This window comes from Chlamydotis macqueenii, chromosome 2 (assembly GCF_036417535.1).
Source record: "Chlamydotis macqueenii isolate bChlMac1 chromosome 2, bChlMac1.mat, whole genome shotgun sequence".
NCBI lineage: Eukaryota > Metazoa > Chordata > Aves > Otidiformes > Otididae > Chlamydotis > Chlamydotis macqueenii.
Window position 1 is genome coordinate 113,380,096 of NC_141557.1, and position 20,166 is coordinate 113,400,261.

General features: G+C 45.8%; 1 long non-coding RNA gene across 1 annotated transcript; it reads right to left on the reverse strand.

Moving 5' to 3' along the window:
* Nucleotides 1-10,359: 10,359 nt before the first annotated feature.
* On the reverse strand, nucleotides 10,360-20,112 carry LOC147601752 (uncharacterized). Its single transcript, XR_015257682.1, has 4 exons — nucleotides 19,999-20,112; nucleotides 13,977-14,116; nucleotides 12,286-12,366; nucleotides 10,360-10,683 (listed from the first exon to the last, which is right to left on the reverse strand). It is a non-coding gene; the product is annotated as an uncharacterized LOC147601752 (long non-coding RNA).
* Between the last annotated feature and the right edge of the window lie 54 nt (nucleotides 20,113-20,166).

Here is a 20,166-nt window from a genome sequence, read left to right on the forward strand (position 1 = left end):
TGCTCTTTTCCTGCTTGGCTCGGAGATAACACTGGAGCTGACACAGGGCTCCTGGGCAATCCCAGGTGGTGGGGGAAACAAACTGGCAGAGTGTACTGGGACTAACACGGCTAAATGACCTCATAACACAGTCCACATCCAGATCATCCCCATCTCATAGGAAAGTAGTGGGGAATCGCTGCTGTCCCCAAAGAATGAATTTCTGCCAGAACTCCTCCTTCAGCTTTCTGATGCCGATAGTGTTGTGCTGTCCCACAGCTCTCACCTGGAAAAGATTTTGACACATAGCTATAAAAGTTTGCCTGGGGGAAAGTTGGCCACAGGGCAAGAGTTTTTAGAGGCTCATAATTATGCAGGAGCCCAGGACTATAACAGCATACTGCTGCGATAAGGGTGCTGGAGGGAATAAAAAGTCTGTGGGTGGCAGACACTTGTTTGTTTGTGGTCTCTTTAGGTGAACTAGCTACCATTCCTTGGGGCAAGTGCAGAGGTCTCTGTATAAAAAGATACAGTAAGAGAATGAGAGGTGATCATACTGGGATGGTACTAAAAAAAGGATTAAGTGTTTGATCCAGAATGATCTGGATGCATTATGGTGGAAGAGTGGGTCATCTGGTGAGAGAATCCAGGGAAAGAGGCTCTGCTCTTAATTTGAGTGCAAAGCTCAGACAGCAGCTTTGTCATTTCTGAGGAACAGAAAACCAGGTATCGGAACTGTTATTTTCTCTTCTCAATGATTTTCAGCTGATCTTGGGTGTCTAACAACAGATGAAGTAACTAGTGCCAATTCTGAGGTTGTCATTAAAGATACTCATTTTTACATGACGTGCCAGGACTGTTTCGTAGGATGAGAAAGGCAAAACAAAAAATGCACTAAAAGTTACCTGCTCACAACAACCCTGCTTTTAATTCGTCAACAGTATGGGGCAAAACTGGAAGCCTGATGTGGGCAAGGGCTGCCCGGAGCCCTCAAAACAATTTATCCAGCCTGTGCCCTTGCCCTGGTAGCTTTTTCTCCTGGGAACATCTTGGCTATTCCAGTGTTGCAACCTGCCCACAGTTGCTATTTCTTTCAGGGGAACTCTTTCTTCCTTGTATGAAGCCACACATCCATCTAGGGCCAGAGGAGGGCCCCTTTCCCTTGGAGGCAGTGACTGGGAAGAAGTTGCTTCTTCCCGAAAGGATCGACCTTTCCAATGCTGGTTCTCTAACAATCCCAGATGGCTGCACCATTTTTCCCAGGCAACAGGCAAGGGACATGAGTGTGCACACATGCAGCAGGTCTGGAGCACCTTGGTGTCTCCAGGAAGCACAGGATGGATTGCACTTGGTTGTGGGGGTCTGGCAGTTTGGTAGGGAAGCGGAGGCAGTGCCCAGCCCTCTGCTCCTACTACTCAAAGATCCAGGGCTCTTCTGAATGGAGACATGAAAAGAAGTTCACAAGTTTTAATAATATTCCCTAGCAGATAGGTCATCGCAGTGTAGCTACCCCATTAGCAAACAGCATATTTCTGTTTCATTTTCCTGTATTTCTTCCCACCCAAGTCTGACACAAACAAAAAAACACTGTCCCCCGCTTAGCCCAAAGGTGACCTCTGGGCGATACAGTCTCAGAAGTACCCAAACTGCACACACCCTAAACATAGATACACATTTTTCTAGAGTTAAGAAGTCTTTTGTGTGGGTTTGTAGTGACTTACGGGCATTTGGGAGGGAATCAAACAGGAACCAAGACAGTGCACACCAGATCTTAACAAAATAGCCCCATACCTTGCTTCACCCTCTGTGCTCAGACAACCACCCTGTGAGCAAAATCTTAGTTTCCCTGGGATCAGAGAGATACACCGTCCCATATATCATCCTAGAAAATCACATTCATTTGGCCTGACTACAAACTCTGTATCCAATCACCACCTCACTTGTGTTAACGGCAGTTTCTTATTTTTTCTCATAGTTTCTCGTTGAGTGTCATGGCCACAAAAGAAGGCTTCATCCAAACATGCACCTAGGAGTGATATTTAAATAAACTTAGAATTTAAACTTTTCAATATTGAGTATTTAAACATCAATGTTGTATTATTTCCTGGCTTACTGAAGATGGGTTCCCTAGTCATGAGAGGAGGTCCTTACTGGTGCCTGAATACCATTAAGAATGTTTATTCCCACTTGTCTTAACCTTAATAATTGCAGTAAATTGATTTTAAAATAGTGAAATGGGAAAGACTGCAGAAATGAGTCATGTTTTTTGTGTTTATTGCACATATTAAACATGCAGAATGAAGAAAATTTAGAGTCATCAAAGCACCATTTCCAAGCAGATTTGGATCATTAAAAAGCCGTTTAGCTTCGTAGTTCAAGGTTAAGTTTGTTCCCAGAAGATGAGGTAATTTAGTAAAATAATAATGCTCCCATTAAACAAACCCCATAATAGAACTGAGCCTTAGCGGCTGCAAAGGAAGGAAACCGTAACTTCTGTCAAAGCACAGGGATGAGATTAGCGTTAATAAAACATTCCTCACAAAGCAAAATGATAGTATATGGGGGAAGGCCCATCCAAATAGCTCTCATTTCCACAACATTTCCTCTCAGATATGGGCTTTTTAATTAGCCATTGGAAAGAAAACTGAAAGTGTACTTTCTCCTTCTCAGTTTCTCCCTGGCCATTAATCTCCGTGCTGAAAACGGTGCCACCGGTCCATCTTATTGTTATTAGCTAGTGGAGACGTAAAAGAACTACATTCATACTCCTTATCACAGCCCAGAGGTATTTCCTTTGTGTTACGGGGAATATTTTGATTAGTTTTGGCTGTGTCTGCGGGGAAGACACAGTTTATATTTTCCACAGCTAAAACGATTTCTAGAAATAAAGGTTCATTCCAGCACTTGCCAGTATTTATTCATGGAGTTTAATTGCTGAAGAGGTTTCATTGCTCAGCCACCGCTGTTCCTTTTTTAATTCCTCTTGGTTTCATGACTAAGTTTGAGGCAAAACATTGATAGTGGACTGCTCCTGGAGCCAGTCACTGATTTTCAATGAATCATTTATTTGAGGAATGTCACTTTTCTCCTCTGTGACTGCACTGTCCACTGGCAGGCGTGGATTATAACTTATTTGCAGAGTTGCAGAGGTATTCTGTTGGGAGGGATCTCAGAGGGCTACCCACTCATAGTTTGCCTATGTCTTGCCTTACCCTAAGGTGTTTAATCTCCTCTTAAAAGCATAGGTGATGGGAACTGTTTGGTCTTCTCTGGGTGGACCTTAAACTTTACCTGTATCCTTGATAAACGAGTGGCCCATCACTTCTGTTTGCCAACAGAGAAAAAACCATTCCTTTTCTCTTTCCAAAAGCCTAATTTATACATTTGAAGCCCATTACCTAAATATCCACTTACTTTTTCCTTCATCAGACTGGGTCACCCCCAAATACTCAATTCCATTCCAGACAAGGCAGCAGGTGGGATCTGAGCCTGAGCAGCCGTTTCGAGGTGGCTGTCACTGCCGGATGCTCACTGTCTTGCTTGTGCCCCGTGCTCCCCCAGAGCCAGGGTGGTAAGGAGGGGGTCACACACACCATTGTGCTGGGCGGGATCTGTTCTGCCCACCTCACTTCTTACACACAGCCTGGGGTAAGTGTACAGGCAGAAGAGCAGTCGCAGCACTTTTGCTTTCCAGTGGGAAAAGGTCCCTGGCAAATCTGGTCACAGCAATTCAGGATGACGCAGCTCTGCGGTTCCCTGTAGCTTCTTACCACACGGAGGGGAAGGGGAAGAGTGATGTTCTCGTTCCCCTCTGCAGAAAGAGGATGTGGTGGCTGGGCTGACAGCCCCCAGGTAAGAGCTGTGACAGCACTCAAAACCCAAAAGAAGAAGGTTTGCAACAAACATTGCTGCTCACTTGTTGCTAAAGTCTCGCAGCAGAGAGAGGAAAAAAAAATCACAGTGCTTCACAGATGTATAGGTTTTGCTTGAGGGAACTTATGGGAAACATAACCCACTTTTTGGTATAACAAGAGTAACACGCTTACACTTTCTTTCTTGACGCTGTTAATTTCACATGACTAAATTAACTGAGGAAGCAAGATTTAAAAAATCAAATGCTGGCACAGTTCCCACTGGCTCAAGAAAAAGCAGGGCTGCATTCTGCTTGGGTTTACCTTTTGTGTCGCTCACAAACCTGAAGACAGCAGAAGGTTTAGGAGTGCTAACTGGGCATCAGCACACATCGCTAAATAGTTTTATGATGACCTGTATTGTTTTATATGTGAAAAATGGAAAAAAAAAAGTCCCAGCAGTGGCAAATGGGCCCTTGATTCACGGATTCCTATCACCGCAGACATTTCCTACTTTGGCAGCCTATGAATATGGCTCCAGATGAAGGATCAGGGTACACTTCACTGTGAATTTGTTTTCTGGAGCTGTTATTAAGCCCTCCAAGTGCTTTTACTCTCTGCAATTTCTATTACCCTAAACGGTACAGATTAGGGTTTTGCATACTGGCGTGACATGGTCTTACATATAGCAGCCCCCAGCTGAGCTGCTTTCCTAGCTGAGCCCTTGCAACATCTCAGAAGCAATGGCAGCCAAACAGAAGCATCAGAGATGTGACATGCCACACCTGAGGGCTGTGGAAGGAACTATCAGCACCCAGGACTGATGCTGGCACCTGGGAGCTCAGACACCGGGAGCCCTACCCACCCGCCGCTTCTCTTTGTCATGCTACATCCCCTGTCTCCATAGGGTATGCAAGAGCAATGCTTCCGATACAGAGGCAGTTGGATACAGTGAGCTAACTCCATATTTATGGAAGATCTGGAGCAGATTCCTTCCACTCCTGTAGCATATGCCTCAGAAGAGTCTTTGTCTACTGCAGAAATCTTCCTGTGCCGTACAACCCAGGGAGCAATAAAAAAGGTATCTAAAAAAATGTTGTTAACAGTGCCTAGTCAGCAGCGCTTGAAATCAAAACGAAGTTTCCAGTGAAAAAAGAAGAGCTTCCTGCTCTGGACAAATTCCTGATCCCCAGCTTCCCGAAATGCCATGGCAAAATATTGTTATCTTGGCTCTTCCTATCTCTAGCATGCATCATCGGATCGGCCTGAATGAAGCTGCTATTTGTAGTGCGTAGCTCATGCAAAACTTGTATCAACGAAGCCACTGAATTGCTCTTCTTTGGCATACTACGCAACTGGGTCTTCTGTAGTAGTTCTCCTTGTTATCGCTGAGATCTCATGACTCACTGTCATGAGGGAGGCTTCTCCCTCCTGCCAGCCGCAATCGGCTCGCTACCGAGACTCCGCTTGCTCCTGCAGATGGGAGGACACCTCCTGACTTCATTGCTGGCTTCAGGAATGCATCAGGAATCATTGTATTCAAATAAAGTTGGCAAGGTAAGGCCCTTTTCTCCTTTAAGAAGCTCTGCAGGATGGAGGTAATGGTAGACAAACTTCCTTATGCTATTCATTAATATTGAATAGTTTCTTGACTAACTGTTTGGGAAGTATTGCAACGGCTTGATTTGGAGACTCTATAGCAAATGCTACATTTCTAACAGATACTAAAGTGGTGCCAGATAGTGCTGTCACCCAGAGAGGTGCCTGAGCATTGCCTGTTGCATAATTCATAAATTTAACCCTCACTGGAGGCTACTGCAGGCTCCAGCCATTGTGCCATGAAACCTGATGGAGGAGCCCCCATGCAAGAGCATGTAATTCCCTCCATCCCTCTCAATTAGTGTAAAGTTGGTGCTTTAAGCTCCATGAATGTAAAAAGTGTGTTCCTAAATGAGGGCTAGGATCAACAAGCTCCCTTAATATCATGACAAGTAATTGCTAAACTGACTTCATTATGAGATTCTCCTTCCAATAACACAAGGCTAAAACTCAGGACCCCACTTCAATTCATGCTGAAGGCATTTAGATTTGATGGTATTTAACATGCTGGGGACGGGAGAAAAAGAAAGCAGGAGAGGGACTACCCTACACAGCATTTTTGGGGGAGGTTTCTGTAAGTGCCCACTGCTGGCAGCTGTTGGAATGGAAGGTGAGGTGAAGGAGGCGTTTGATGGCGCAGTCCAGCAGTTCTCTTCTTACAGCAGATTTCTCAGGTCTCTCCCTTTCTCTGTCCTCTACTGTTGTTCTCTTTTTGCCTTCCTTCCTTCTAGCTCCAGGGGAGGCTCCTGTCTCCTCACTAGGCACTGAGGCTGTGTAACGCCTCCCGCGCTTCATCTGAAGCACTATGTGATGGGTTATAAGCCATCTAGCGAAGGGTGTTTCCTTCAGGTGGGCAGTCAAGCTGAAACACCGCTTGTGGAGGAAATCTGCTGCTTTGGTCTATACTGGATTTTACAACAGCTCGTGACATTTGCTCCATCATGGCTGCTTCCTGATGGCCGGGCAGCTACAGCGAGTCAAAGGTAATGGTAGTTTGCCTGTGACGCTACCAGAGCAGCCTTCATCTCTCACTGTCAAGGTTTGCTGGCTTTGCCAGCTACCAGAGCTTATTCTGCTGCACACCTATTAAAAAAAAAAAGTCCAGGAGCTGTTGTTGACCCAGTCTGTGAGCCGTGAACCACCTTTACAAGATGTGCATGATGCACACCCACCTCAGCAGCGGTGGAACAGAGCCCAGCAGAGCTCTGCAGGATGCAGATGAAACGTTCCCTGGCTCTCGGCGAGACAGAAGGGTGATAACAGCAGCACCCGAGGAACATTCCCCTTCCCACCTACCACCACCACCACCTTCTCTCTCTCTTGAAAACACAAACAAGCCAACCCAATTTGCATTTTCATCGCTGGGAGTCAGTCAATGCTAGATTAATGAGCACTGTTATTTATATCTAAATAATCACAGTCGTAAACAACTGCTTGGAGGCATCAGTATGGAAGGTAAGATTCCTGGGTATGATTTGAAGGGACTCAGGCAGTTCTTGTCATCAGAAGAAGGAAAACACATCTCATTCGAACTACAAAAATGCTTTACAATGTTTTGGACAGACTGAGGGAAGCTGGAAGAGAAGACATATGTGAACAGTGTATGCAAACTTGGCTTGCTTAGCACAGTACGCTGGCCTTAACCTTATTCATAGTGATTACTTTTGCTAAGCAGCTTCCTTTAACTGTCTTATGCACTGCGACCCTGCCTGGGACTTTGCCAGCACGCTGTACTGCCCGGATCTGTAGGGTACCTGGCATCGTCCCTCCCAGGCCAGAGTGCGTGAAGCAGTCCTTGCAAGCCAGCTCTCCCCTCACTGCCTTTGGCTGAGTTTCTGCAAAGTGAATCTCTTGGCTCAGCACAGAGCTCGTGAGGCCACTTAAATCTCTCTGACCCCTTAATGAAGTTTTTAAAAGGGCTTCATAAATCTTCATCACTAAGAATTGCTTAAAGCCCTGCAGGGTTTCTCTAGTGGCATTAACCACTAAAACAAGTAGACAGGCTCAGGTATATTTATTGCATTCATCTTCATTATTCCATGGGTTTTCCTTCTTTCTCCTCTTTCACATAAGCTATAGCCAGGAAAGGGAGTGGAGGAGTGGGAGCTCTGAGTCAGTACCACCTGTCTGGCAGTTTATAACCAACCACTACGACTACGTCGCATCGGTTCTCTTCTTGGGAATGTTTTCTGTGCAGGCACCAACGGCATACTCATCATTTAGCCTTTCATATTTAAACCATCATATTGTTCCGCATTTAGGAAAGAAGATGATTTTTGCCTTTTCTTTAAAAACATGCCTCAGATCACAACCTGACAGCTCCGAAATGTATTACTTACCTCCTGGCCCTTCAGGTTTTTTCTTGGAACTTTGGCTGACTTTGGTAAGGGCCTTTTATGAGTAGCATGAGTCTTCTCTGAAATAACTGCCAGCTTGATGGATATGTAAGGGTTACAAGGAAAATACAGTATTAAAACAACAACGAAACCCATTTACATGCCATATATTGTGGTCCCCAGAGAGAGTGTGTAGATTCTGTATACTGTGTATGGGTTGTCTGATGCTTCACCCCTGGAGAGTGAGGACAGAAAAGCCATGAAAGAGGTTCACGGGCAGACAGAAAGATAGTCCAGTGTGGGTAAAGTCACTGAAATCAGTGAGAGCTTATCCTCCCTGTGTGATGGGAAGGAATTTAGAAATGGCAGGTAAATGTAAAGTAGCTGGACACATGAGGAATATTTCACCGTAGTTTGAAGGAATGGCTCCAGGCTTAATTCTGTAGAAAATGAAGGGCTAAGTTTCCACATTGCCCTTGAAGGACTGCAGGTCCTCGTGGTCCAAGTTGGTCCAGCCAAGCTCAGGCCACCCCATTCCATCACAAAATCACACTTTTTTGAGCCAGATAATTTTCAGGAATAACTTTTCATTAGGTATTTTGTTTATGCCGTTAACATAGGATAGAAGTGCTCCTTTAGAGCCATTGTGATGTTATTTTGTTTTAAATTTATTTGCATTACAAGAAGGCCTACTCATCTCAGGGAGAACTGGAACAGTTTATACGGAGCAGAAGAGAAGCAATATGCTTGTGCAGGCAAACTAGGTCTTCTTATTAAAAAGTTTGACATTGAAGTCTTAAATCTGCCAAAAGTACAGGTCATAAGTAACAAAATCTTTTGGGTCTCTAGTCTAGGTCAAGATTGGAAGGAAAAATAGTGGCTGATGAACATGATAGAGGCTTAAAACCCAGATTGTGATGTGCAAGGTGAGTTACCTGAGGCACTGAAGGAGAGGTCCAGATCCACCTGAATTGGTATTTCTTCCATTGACTTCAGAGGGTTCTGGATGATGTCATACCATGATGCTGTCACACACGAACAAGTCAGATGATTACTTTTAATCTAGAGAACTATAGGATGGGTTATATGATGTACTGCACTATCTGCTCTAGAATGCATTGGTTAATGATATGTTAGTGACACTTTTATCTTAATGGAGAGAAGATTAGATACTATCTGACTTCCTGTATGCTAAAGGCTATGCAAGTTTGCCCAAGTGCTTACATTGCTGTATCCAAAAATTCAAATTAAGTTGTAGCTTTTAAGTCCTCAAGAGACAAAAATCACAGGTAAAGGACAAAAGAAATCAAAGGGCCACCATTGCCTAATGTCCATGAAATGGCAGGAAGTTGGAGAGATAAGAAAGGAGATTTAAGCAAATGAGTCATGGCCTGTGCTTTAAGAAAAGATGGAAGAACTCCAAATCCTGGCCAAAATGACCCAGCAGCAGTTCTTACTCAATCCTGAATCACATATACAGCTTGATCCTTAACATGTGAGCAAAACACTTAAGGCTGTGATCAGAGATCTGCAAGGGAACACAGCTGAGGTGTGTAGGTGGTCGTTGCCCTATGGCCAAGGCGTTGTCCCTGACTATATGCTTGCTCCTAACCCTCTCCATTTAAGCCTTTCACTGGCCGGAATTTAGCCATCTAAATAAATATCTTTAATGATATAGGTCTCATTATTTTTTTAAGGCTTTGCCTACACTGTATTTCTCTACGATATATCTCACATGACTGTGGATCTCTGATGTCAGTGAACCAGGCTGGGGTAGGAAAGCAATGCTGGTCCAGCACTTCTGTCCTAGGGATTTGCGGCAGATATGCTACATGGCTACAAAAACAGTCAGGAAAGGCAAAGTTTACATCCATACAATGAACTATCACACCATAGTCCTGTGATATGCAGCTTTTGGCAGCTAAGCTGCTGCAACCAGCTCCTGCCCCAGATGCTCATTCCCACCTCTGGCCTGCAGTTCGTCACCTTCTCGTTTGTGCCAAGACAACTGCGTGTAGTGCAGTGCTTAAAGTAGAGCATTGAAGTGGTGGAAGTCAAAAATAAACCGTTCAGGGCAAGAGGAGAGGGAGAGCTATTTTTAATTGTAATTGTTTCAATGGTCTTTCTTCCAGTGTGGTCCCACAAGGAATTTCATTAACACAACTGGAAGACAGCAGTGGATTGCTGCACTGGCATGAGCGGTGATTCCTCCAGGCCAAAGAGTCCCTCCTGGCAGAGGGAGAGGATTCCTTAAGCCAGGATTGCACCAAGGCCAATGTGCTGTAGAATTACACCTTCCAACACGCAGAACTACTCCTTCCCTACCCGAGACAAACTCAGACCTAGGTCTCCCAGGCTCTCCATTTGCTATTCTGTCTCCCACAGACTCATAGCGTTCATTTCTAAAAGTATTGTATGCAAGCCAGAAGTATTAGTAATAAAACCAAACAGACACAGAGGTTTTTTTCCTGATTTATAGACTCCTTATAATAATTCTGAATACTACCCTCCTCTGTATAGCTAGATGTCACCCATTAAATTCTGTTCAAATACAAAATGCACAGTAAACTGAGAGTAAAAAACATCAGAAGAGATTAAAAAAAAACCCAGGTTTATTTAATGAAGTTTGTTACATGATGGACAAAATATTTGTATGTTCTTTAAATAGCATAAAAAGTTCAAGGAAAAACATCTGAAAAGAGTTCAAAAGGTTGCAGTGCAACTACGATTTGGCAATTTCGAGAATAATTCAGCAACTTACTTTTGTTTTGGTCTTGGTCATTTCTGTGCTTCGACAAGCTTCGCTGTGAGCAAGTGAGTTCTATGGGCAGAGCCTTGCTTGTGTCTTATGGTTCTGATACCTTGATGATTTGCTTCGGTTTGTGCATGAAACATCCACTTGCATCCAAATGCTTCTGCTGGAGAGAGGCACTGCTCCAGTGAAGCAAGTAAACTACAGACAGTTTTCAAACCACAGTCAAGTCTTGAAATAAGTAATTAATCACTTTTTTATGTGCATGTTATTAATGTTATTAAATGTTTTCTGTGATATTGTCTGAGTTTCAAAGCACTTTTCAGTAAAATGGGGCAGTATTACTTTCCAGCACGCAGAAAAATGAAGTAGTGTCCTGAGTCCCAAAGCAAGGCATCCTCCTTCAGGTCTCCTGATCCATGTGCTGGATTACATCAGTTCCTGGATACTTGGATGTGCAGGCAAGATTTAAATTTAAACTGCTAGACTCTCAGTATGTTTAGTATGTCCTTCAATTCTCTTCTAATAAATAGAGCCAAGGGCATAGTGAGTCGGTTTCGTAATTAGATGATATAATTGTCTCATGAACTCTGTACAAATTACCTCTTCTCTGTATTGTTTTTGCAGTGTATTGTTTTTCTTGAATAATATGGCACATATCCAGTTTATATTGCAGTCAATAAATTACTCTGTTTTATGGCTTGATGGCCCACAAATGAATAACTGACATCAACAAAAATAATTAAGTCATTACCCATTTTAATATTGTCAGTACTCTTCATTTAGGCCATTAAATTTGTTTTTAATTATTAACACACTTCCTTAAAAGTACTTTGCTTTTTTTTTTTTTTTACCAAGAGGTAACCAGAGATGAACCACTTTGCTCAGCTTTTAACAAATTTGTGATTCTAAGGCTGACACTAGAGTGTAATGATGTAAAGGAAATTGCATTTTAATTAAATAGGTCAACTTGTGCAGGCCTTTCTCCAGCAAAACTCCCACTGGAGTTTGGTCCTTCATCGTTAGACTTTATTTACTTCTTGAGCTTTACACAGCAGGTTTCTGCTTTCCAAATAGAGGACTGATAAAATAATTGAATCCATTAAACGGTGTATTTTTGACGTTCAGACTGACAGATACTGGGAAGCATCGTAACGCTGGATACCATAAGAGATGTTCTTTGTTATTCCTTTCAGTAAAGTGTAATCGTAGCTGTGCTGGATTCTGCTATTGCACACAGAGCTAAGAGAGTTGAAGGCAGCCCATAAGCCAGCCCAGCCTCTGAAACCCCACGGGGTGACTGGCCGTAGCTCCGTGCCTGCTTTGCGGGTATGGACCCAGGGCAGCGCTTCTTCCTTGTGTGGAGGAAGAGCACATTGGGGAATCCTGTTGCCCCCTGGGTCCTGCTGCTGTCCCGGGTTGCAAAGGCTGGGGTGCACACCTCATTTTCCAAGCAGCAAGGAGGTGGGTAGGTCCTTCTCCCCTTGCATTGCACCTGAGCAATGGCACCTCCCTTCTTCTTGCAGCTCTGGCCTGCTGTGCTGACTCGCTGACTCCAGACTTGTATTTTTTCTGTTCATTTAAAAACACTCATGGAGCTCTAAATGAGATTGTCCCCATCAGCCCCCTCTTCCCATCCACTTAGCATTTCTCTCCAATTCTACCCTCAATCGTAACAAAATGGCCAACTTGTTCTGCTTTCACTGTAATAACACCGGCTGTATCCAAAATGCCCAGACAATGTGAAGAATTCAGCCAAAATACTCACGTTTAACGTTCAGCCAAGCTCTTCCAGGGGCAGCCCTGCTGATCTGGTCCAATCCCATTGAACTCAGGGGGCCTCCTTTTCCTGCTGAGGTTTAATTGTTTGCTTTCCGATTCTCTCCATAGATTCATCCTAGTCAGCTCTATGCTCCGCAAGTACAAACGCTGAGCTATGGTTAGCGTATTTCTGTAGAGAATATTTTTAACCTTTTAGCAGCTACAGCTCACAACCATTAGTTTCTCCTCTCTAAGCTTATTAGACAAAATGCTTATGCGGGATGTGTCACCTTCTGCACCTCAAAGGCACACCTAGTTCCAAGCAGGCACAAGGAAAATATGGTTTTTTTTCTATTTCTTGCAAGCAGAAATTAAGTTAATTTGTTCAGAAAACTCCTGCTAAAGGAAATGTCATTCAATGATTCTGTTGAAGCTATCCAAAGCAGAACCAAATGGATTTGAAAACTTAGCACAGGTGACAGACACGGTTTGTCAGATAAGGAGTAAATATTCTTGTAGACAGTAAGAACTAGAATTGGAGTACAGCTTAAATTCTGCTTTTAGGCTGAATTGCATCCCCCTCCAGTTCCATCAGTGAAATATCTTGGAGCATATTCTTGTTAGCCCCTAACTTTTCCAGTAAAAAATTTAAAACTTTAAACCCAAAGCACAGACCAGTTCAAGGGATGTTGCTTTCTCTGTACCCTGGTGAGCAGGGAGAAAGCAACAGCTCTTGCTGTGGTTTCTGGTGGCTGAGCAGGGACGAGGTGCTGACATCTTGGCTTCTGGTCCAGGTGTGACAGACCTTTCCTACCACCCCAGACGTGATGCCATTACCAAATTCAAAGAGAGAGGAAAACGCAAAATGCTTTGTCTGCCCTCTCAAGATGAACCTTGTTGGTAATTTGTGTTCAAAGTTATCTTTTTCTTTAAAGGGCTAAATAAGTCAAAAACAGGGTGAAAATCTCTATTTTGGATAAAAGGAAATGCCTTGACTGATATGAGCTTTTTTGGAGGGAAGGAGTTTGGCTTAGCGTAGAAACTAAAACACTTTGATTTATGTAATGTCACCTAAAGCTGCGGTTGCTACAGACAGGTTGGGGGTCTGTGAGGAGTGGTACTGCCTAGAGGTGTCATGTTAGGGGCATTTGGGGAAAAGTAGAGAATAGCTAGAGAAAAGCTTTCGAGCCAGCTGAGCCCTGATGAGTTTTTTTTCTCTCCTAACAGTCCCAGGGCTCTGATAATCCACCTCTGTTGGATTTAGCTGTGAGGCCATAAGATGCTACTGCTGTAACTGCTCTTGTCCACCTTTCTGCTGGGGTCACTGGCCCCTCAAGGCAAGGGCAATATAAATTTATAGGGCTGTGTTGGCCATGGAGCTGGGATCTGCCATCCTTAGTGTCCATGTATCTGCATCGTAAAGAGATGCTGTTAAACCTGACAGAGCCCGGCACAAAACACAGGAAGCATCTACGTTACATTCACTGTTGTTAAGCTCATTACAGGAGCTATGGCAGTTACTGAGTTAGTGCTGATTGGGTTTGTTTGGGACCAGCAGCTTCCAATCTGCAACAGCAGAAAGCTCTGCACTACCTCTCCAAATATTGGTCTGGGTTTGGGGACAGCATCTGCTTAAAGCCAGCTTGGTTAAGCTACAGCCATGACCTGAAGGGCCGAGTTGCAATTCTTATTGCTAACCTCTGAACTGATCCGTTAGCAGGGTTTGTTGCTTCAACAGGTATTTCTGTGGAGGTCCGTGGAGCCAGCTCTTCATGCTTTGGTCATCATGAATGAGGATGCGTTCCAGCTGAGTGAGCAGCCTCAGACCGCTTTAGGATCTGGATAAATGAGCAAAGACTCAGAAGCAGGGCTTCATTTTAAGCACTTATTCACATGCACTTGAATCGGCATATGGTTCACTATCCGAAAAACCAGCCTACAGAAATGTCACAACAAAGGCTGCAAGGCTGAAGCAAAGCAAATAATGTATGTAAATCTACAGTAAAACTTTTTTTTTCTTGCATTATTTAACTGGTGAATGTTACAGTTGTGTGTGGCTAAACTTAGGTCTGATTGTCATCAGTAAATGTTAGATGCATGATCCAGATGCCACCCCGATTAGTGACAGTTGTTAGCAGCGAAACCCTGAAGTTATCCTGTAATATTGTTGCATAGTGTTATGCTCAGAGGTTATAGAAAAAAACTAGGTCCTTCTTTTTCTTGGAAACAGTAGTCACTGTACGGGCTGCCACCACATTGATTTACTCTGAGGACTGGTTACTTCAGAAAAAGGCTGCCAACTCTATCCATATTATGAATACAAAAAAAAAAAAAAAAAACCAAAACGAACCGAGTAACATTGGGATTATTCCCATCTACTTTGCTACTACTGTTTTACATATTTAAATACTAAAATCATTACACCCGACAAGGACGACAAATTAAGAAATAATGTATGTATGTAAAAAATGTAAGAACTTATTACAGCATGAAAAAAAATCCTTATATATAGCAGACTACACTACTTCTTGCTCGTGTTCGTCTAATTGGAACTAAAATAAAGTGGTTTGACTCCTTACAATTCAGTCATCTGTGACCTTTTAAAATAAGTCAATAACAGCAGTGGAACAATACATTCTAGCCAGCTAGTTATAAGCATCTTTTGGGACAATCGGCTTTTTAGTTGTTCTTTTGACTGTTTGAAAATACCAGTGTCCTTTAATAATGAATTATAAATGCAACGTGACCAGCAACAATGGCTGTACAAAACCAAACTTTTTCTAAAGTAGTCGAAAAACGGGAATTATTTGCACAGCCTCTTTGGTCCTGGAGGCTTAAGAGGAACGGATAAACACAAACGAGATGGAAATTGCGGTATTCACTCAGCGAACGTATATATTTAGACTTTCAGCTGCAAATAGAGGGCTGTGTCCGCGAAGCCATTAGCACCGAAGGGGAAGAAAAAAACAAATAAATAAATAAATAAAAATTAAACAAAACAAAATAAAAGGAAACAAAAGAAGGTAAGAGGAGCTAGAAGGGAGGAAAGGAAGGCTCCTAGGAGGTGGGTTAGCAGCATCTCTGATCCGTGGGCCGGTGGGGACAGGTACGGCTGGCCGGGAGCTGCCTGCGGAGCTTCCCCCCCGAGACCTCGGGAGACGAAAAGAAGAGAAAAGCCGGGGTCGGCAAAGCAAAGGGGGGTTCGCCTGTCCGTGGGGCCCCACACGTCTGGTCGGCAGCCTCCCCCCCATCTCCCCGTCCCTATCCTCTCTCCCGCGGTGTTTCCTGCGCACACCTTCCCCAGGCGGGAGCCGTCCGCCTGCTTTTTCCAGCAGCGAGGAGCCAGGCTGGGAACAGGCTGGCTCATCCCTCCGAGCTGCTAACTCTGAAGTCTCTCGTGCTGTGATGTGGTTGTTTTGATTATTATTTTTTTTTCCAATCCAATAGGTCTTGCATTTACAGAACTGGTTAGACTCGCTCCGGAAGATACTATTTGAACTATTTATTTTAAATCAACTTTCGTTCCAGGCAGGAACAAAGTCCCCAAATTTTGACACTTCTCAGGAAAGCAGCAACAGAAAACACCGTTAGTTCGACCAAGGAAAGTGTTTTGTTCAGCTAAGATTGCGAATTTCGGCTTTTTTTTTTTTTTTTTTTTTAATTCTGCTTTTGATCTCAGACTTTTCGGTGAGGCGGGGAAAACGGTTTCAAAAGAGAAGGCGAGGGGTTGTGACGGCGCCGGAGCTCAGCACGCGTGAAACCCAGCTACTCCCGCAAAATGCCTGCGGGAGGACGGATTCATTTTACCCTGTCAAACAAAAAAAAAAAAAATTCACTGGAAGGTTTTGACCGGTTCTGATGGTTTATTTTATTTCCTGGGCAGACCAATAAGAAGGCAACGATGCGCAGGGGGGTTTGTCCGGCAGGTTTCGATGCAGAAAAGGGTATTTTCTTAGTGGTGTGCGGTAGTGGTGACAACCGGCCCAGGGAATGAAGATTATGAGGATTTTGCCAGTGTGTTGTGGGGAGTTTTGGTTTTTAGTTGTTTTGTTTTGGGTTTGTTTTTGTTTTGTTTTAAGTGAAAAAGAATTAAATCTCCTCAACCTCTTCTGTGGAGATGAGGGCGGAGACAGGATAGCTAATTGCAGATCGGATTTGATATTCCCTGACGTGGGTGATAAGGGGAGGGGAGGAGGATGAGGAGAAGCCCAGCTCGGAGGAGAAGCGCGGCTCCGCCGTGCCCCGCATCCCTCCCTTTCCAGCTCTCTCCTGCAAACAGTTCTCCCAGCAAGAAAACTTTCCCTCGGGTTTTCCGAGTCCGATGCAGAAGAAGGGACCCCTAAAGCCTACCCTGGCACTCAGGCCACCCCCACCGAGGTCCCTCACGGCCCAGGCCTGGGAGCTGCGGGGAGGGGGCCGGGCTCCCCCCGAGGCCGCGGCTGGCAGCGCCCCGACGGGGAGGCCTTTCCTTCTGGTCTCACTCTGCAATTAAAAATAATATGTAATATAATATTCGTCACCGAAGGAATACATGAAACATAGCCGCACAGCTTCGTAGCAAGGGCATTGAGGTACGCGTTGATAAAAGCACCTAAATTAGGCCATTTTAGTTACCGGCCCTTAAAACCCCTGAAAAGCGCAGAGAAGCAATAAAACCAAACCTCAGCTCCTCACTTTCCAAACCTTTGTGTACGCGCTGGAAAGATACAAAAAGTGCGTTGCGCGCCTGTCGGACAGAAGCAGCTAAATCGTACCCGTGTTTTTTAGGGTGCTGCCTGGGTCCCGCCTGCCCACCGGTCTCCCGGAGAACCGCAGGGGGTGGTCCTGGCCCTGCCCGCCCCACCGGGGCTTCACCGCCCGGGTACCGCGGAGCGCCGGCTCCGGGAGTCCGGTTATGCGGAGGCAGCAGCCTCTCCTCTGCGCGGTTTGTTGATTTTAATTATTTAAAAAAAAAAAAAAAAGGTTGAAATCATTAACCAGGCGGACCTCTGAGACTGGAGGTAGGGCAAATAAAAAGAAGCTGCCGATCATTATTAAAAAAAAAAAAAAAAAGAAAAAAAAAAAAAAACAAAAAAAAAACCCCAAAACCGAAACACACACACACACACAAAAAAAACCCAAACCAACAACCAAACATAAACCGCGCACTTTTAGCCACCTATTGCATGAAAGTCCGTGCGGGGTCTCTGCTGCTTGTTTGAGCTTCACGGGTTGAAAGACACCCGTGAAACCACCCAGAAGCACGGCGGAGCAGGTCGCCAGTGATAGGGAGGCCGCTTACTCCGGGGAAGGGGGGGCGAACCACCCCTTTCCCCGCTCCCTGCCGCCGCTCGGGAGAGAGGAAGGGTCCCCTCGGGCAGGGGGCAGCCGGGGTCGGAGTGGCGAGCCTGCTATTTGCAAGGCTGGAGCTCAAGCCTGGACTCTGGGTACCCGGCAGACCTTTGCTAGGAGTTTTAGGAAAACGAAATATATATATATATATATTAAAAAACATATAAAAAATCCCTTCTCATCCTAGTGAATTGGGAGTCTTCCCCTCGGCACCCTGGGACACATCTGATCCCTCGCAAAGGGCACCCTCCAACCTTTCTCCAGTGTATACAGGACCCTGCTGCTTTGAGGGGTCCAGTGTGACGAACCGCTGCCCCAGCTGTTCCACCCGGCCCTAGGCGGGGGTGATGGACAGGAGCAAAGGCCCCTCTCCCCGGTCGGAGCAGGAGCCCTGCCCATGTCCCAGTGGGTCAGTCCGCTCCAATGTCACAGCCGCTGGGGAATGGAAACGCTCGATATCGCGCGGTGGCCTTGATAAAAGCGTATTTTAAGCAGCGCGGATAAGGAATGGGAGAAAAGAGGCGGGGGGACGGGGAGGGGGGGAGATGCCGGCACGTCGTCTCTAACAACCGCGACGCTTATCAGCCTGGCCTAAACCTCCCCAGCAGTTTCTAAAGTACATTAAGTTACATAAACACGGCTCGGAAAAGAATACGCTCCCTCCCGTCATAGTCACCTAAGTGACCCCTGGTACCGCCTCGCACCCCGGCGCCCCGGGGGTACAGGTACCCGGCCATGCCCGGGGCTCCCGGGGTGCCTGGGCAGGGGGGAGGCTGGGCGGGGATGCGGCCGGACCAGAGCCTTTCCCCTCCCTCTCCCCTTGCGCTCCCGGTAAGGGATCAGACTTGCAGAGACCCGGCGGAGCGAGGGAAGGAGCAACCGCACTGCGCCTGCACTCGGCATTCCCCCAACCCTGTTTTTTTGGGACGTTGAAGTGCCCATCAGGGAATTTTGCCTTAATTGGGTACAAAACCTTTTTTTAAAATTTTTCTTTCCCTCCAATCTGCCTCCTACCTTCCTCGGCCCCAGTGAGAGGGCGGCGATGCTCACCCCTCCGGCATCACCTCCTTTCCGCACCCCGCATCCCCCCGCCCGGCTTTTCGTGCCAAAAATCCCTTTGCCCTTTACCGACGGACACTCCCCTGGGTGCCTACCCCAGCCCCGGGGCAAGAGAGGCTGTCGGGTTGAAAGTTACGTCAGAAGAGTGGGATTTAGGAAGGGAGTGACGTCACGAAGGGTTAGGAACCGAAGGCTCTGTGATTTGAGCAATTCGGGAGCAAACCTGAAACGAAAAGGAGCGGAGAGGAAAGGGGTGATTGGGAACGGTTTCCCACGCTGGTCCCAGTTCAATCTGGGTTTTCTTATCGGGTCTATCGGAGGAAATAAAATGCAACTCGTAGCCCCGCTCTAACGTAAACAGGCTAATCAGCGGAGAAAAAATCCAAGGCGCCTGAAAGTGTAAAAACACGGGTCACTTTGGAGCCAGGGCAAGAGGCGTCTGCCAGGCCAGGGCGGCCGGCCTTCCTCCCAGTCATCCTCACCCCTCGGGCAGGCACCCCGCTCCGGCCCGGGCAGGGGTTCTGCCCCCCGCCCTGGGGGCACACGGGCACCGACACCTCCCTCTCAGCCAGCAAAGCTTGAAAAAAAACCAACAACCCACGGCATCTCTCGCATTATATCCACCCTCAGGCGTTTTGGGAACACCCTCGGGTTTAGCTGGAGCAGGGGCATCCAAGACCGAAACGAAATTGCAAGTTTAAAGTCGGTAGCTCGGCGCTTCTCAGCGCAGAAATGTGCAGCGGCGGCAAACCAAGCTGGGAAGAGAAGCGGCGTGGGCATCGCCACCCGTGGCTTCCACAGCTCTTTGTCGTGCTTTTGCTGGTAAAAAAAAAAAAAAACCCACGGAAAAATGTTTTAGGTTGCAAGTTCGGGTTGGAAGGTACGCCGGGTGTTCAGAGACAACGAATGGCTGCCTTCGCTTGCAAAAGCTTATTTTCTATTTAATAGAAAATTAAAATACATCCGTTAAATATATCTAAAAGTTAGAAAAAAAAAAAAAAGAAAATCTCTTTAACCTGGCAGGGTGACCCAAGGGACGATGTTATTTAAAGAGAACTGATAAGAAAAAAAAGTGTCGCCTTTAATAATACAATTTAATAGAGAAACGGTTTCTGGGGAAAGCGGTTATTTTCCGCTCAGACCCCTTGCCGCGCTGTACCGCAAAAAAAAAAAAAAAAAAATTAATGACCACGACAAAAACTTCGAGGTCGCAATCGCTCCACCCGCGCCAGCAGAGCGCTTTTTACCCTACCCCCCACTCCCAGTATCACCAATTTTTCACCTCCCCGTCGCCTTTGCCTGGAAAGACCGAAGGTAAAGCCGTGCCTACCCCAGGAGCGGCGGCACCGCTCATCAGCAGCTTTGGGCTCGGTTTCTGTCAGGAGGGCTCCTGCCCGCCGGCAGCCGGGAGCCGGGCTCTGCTCTCCTCCAGCCCCTGTGCCGCAGATGACTCTTTCTGTACAAACTGATGATGACAGATATCCAGCTGATAACCTCT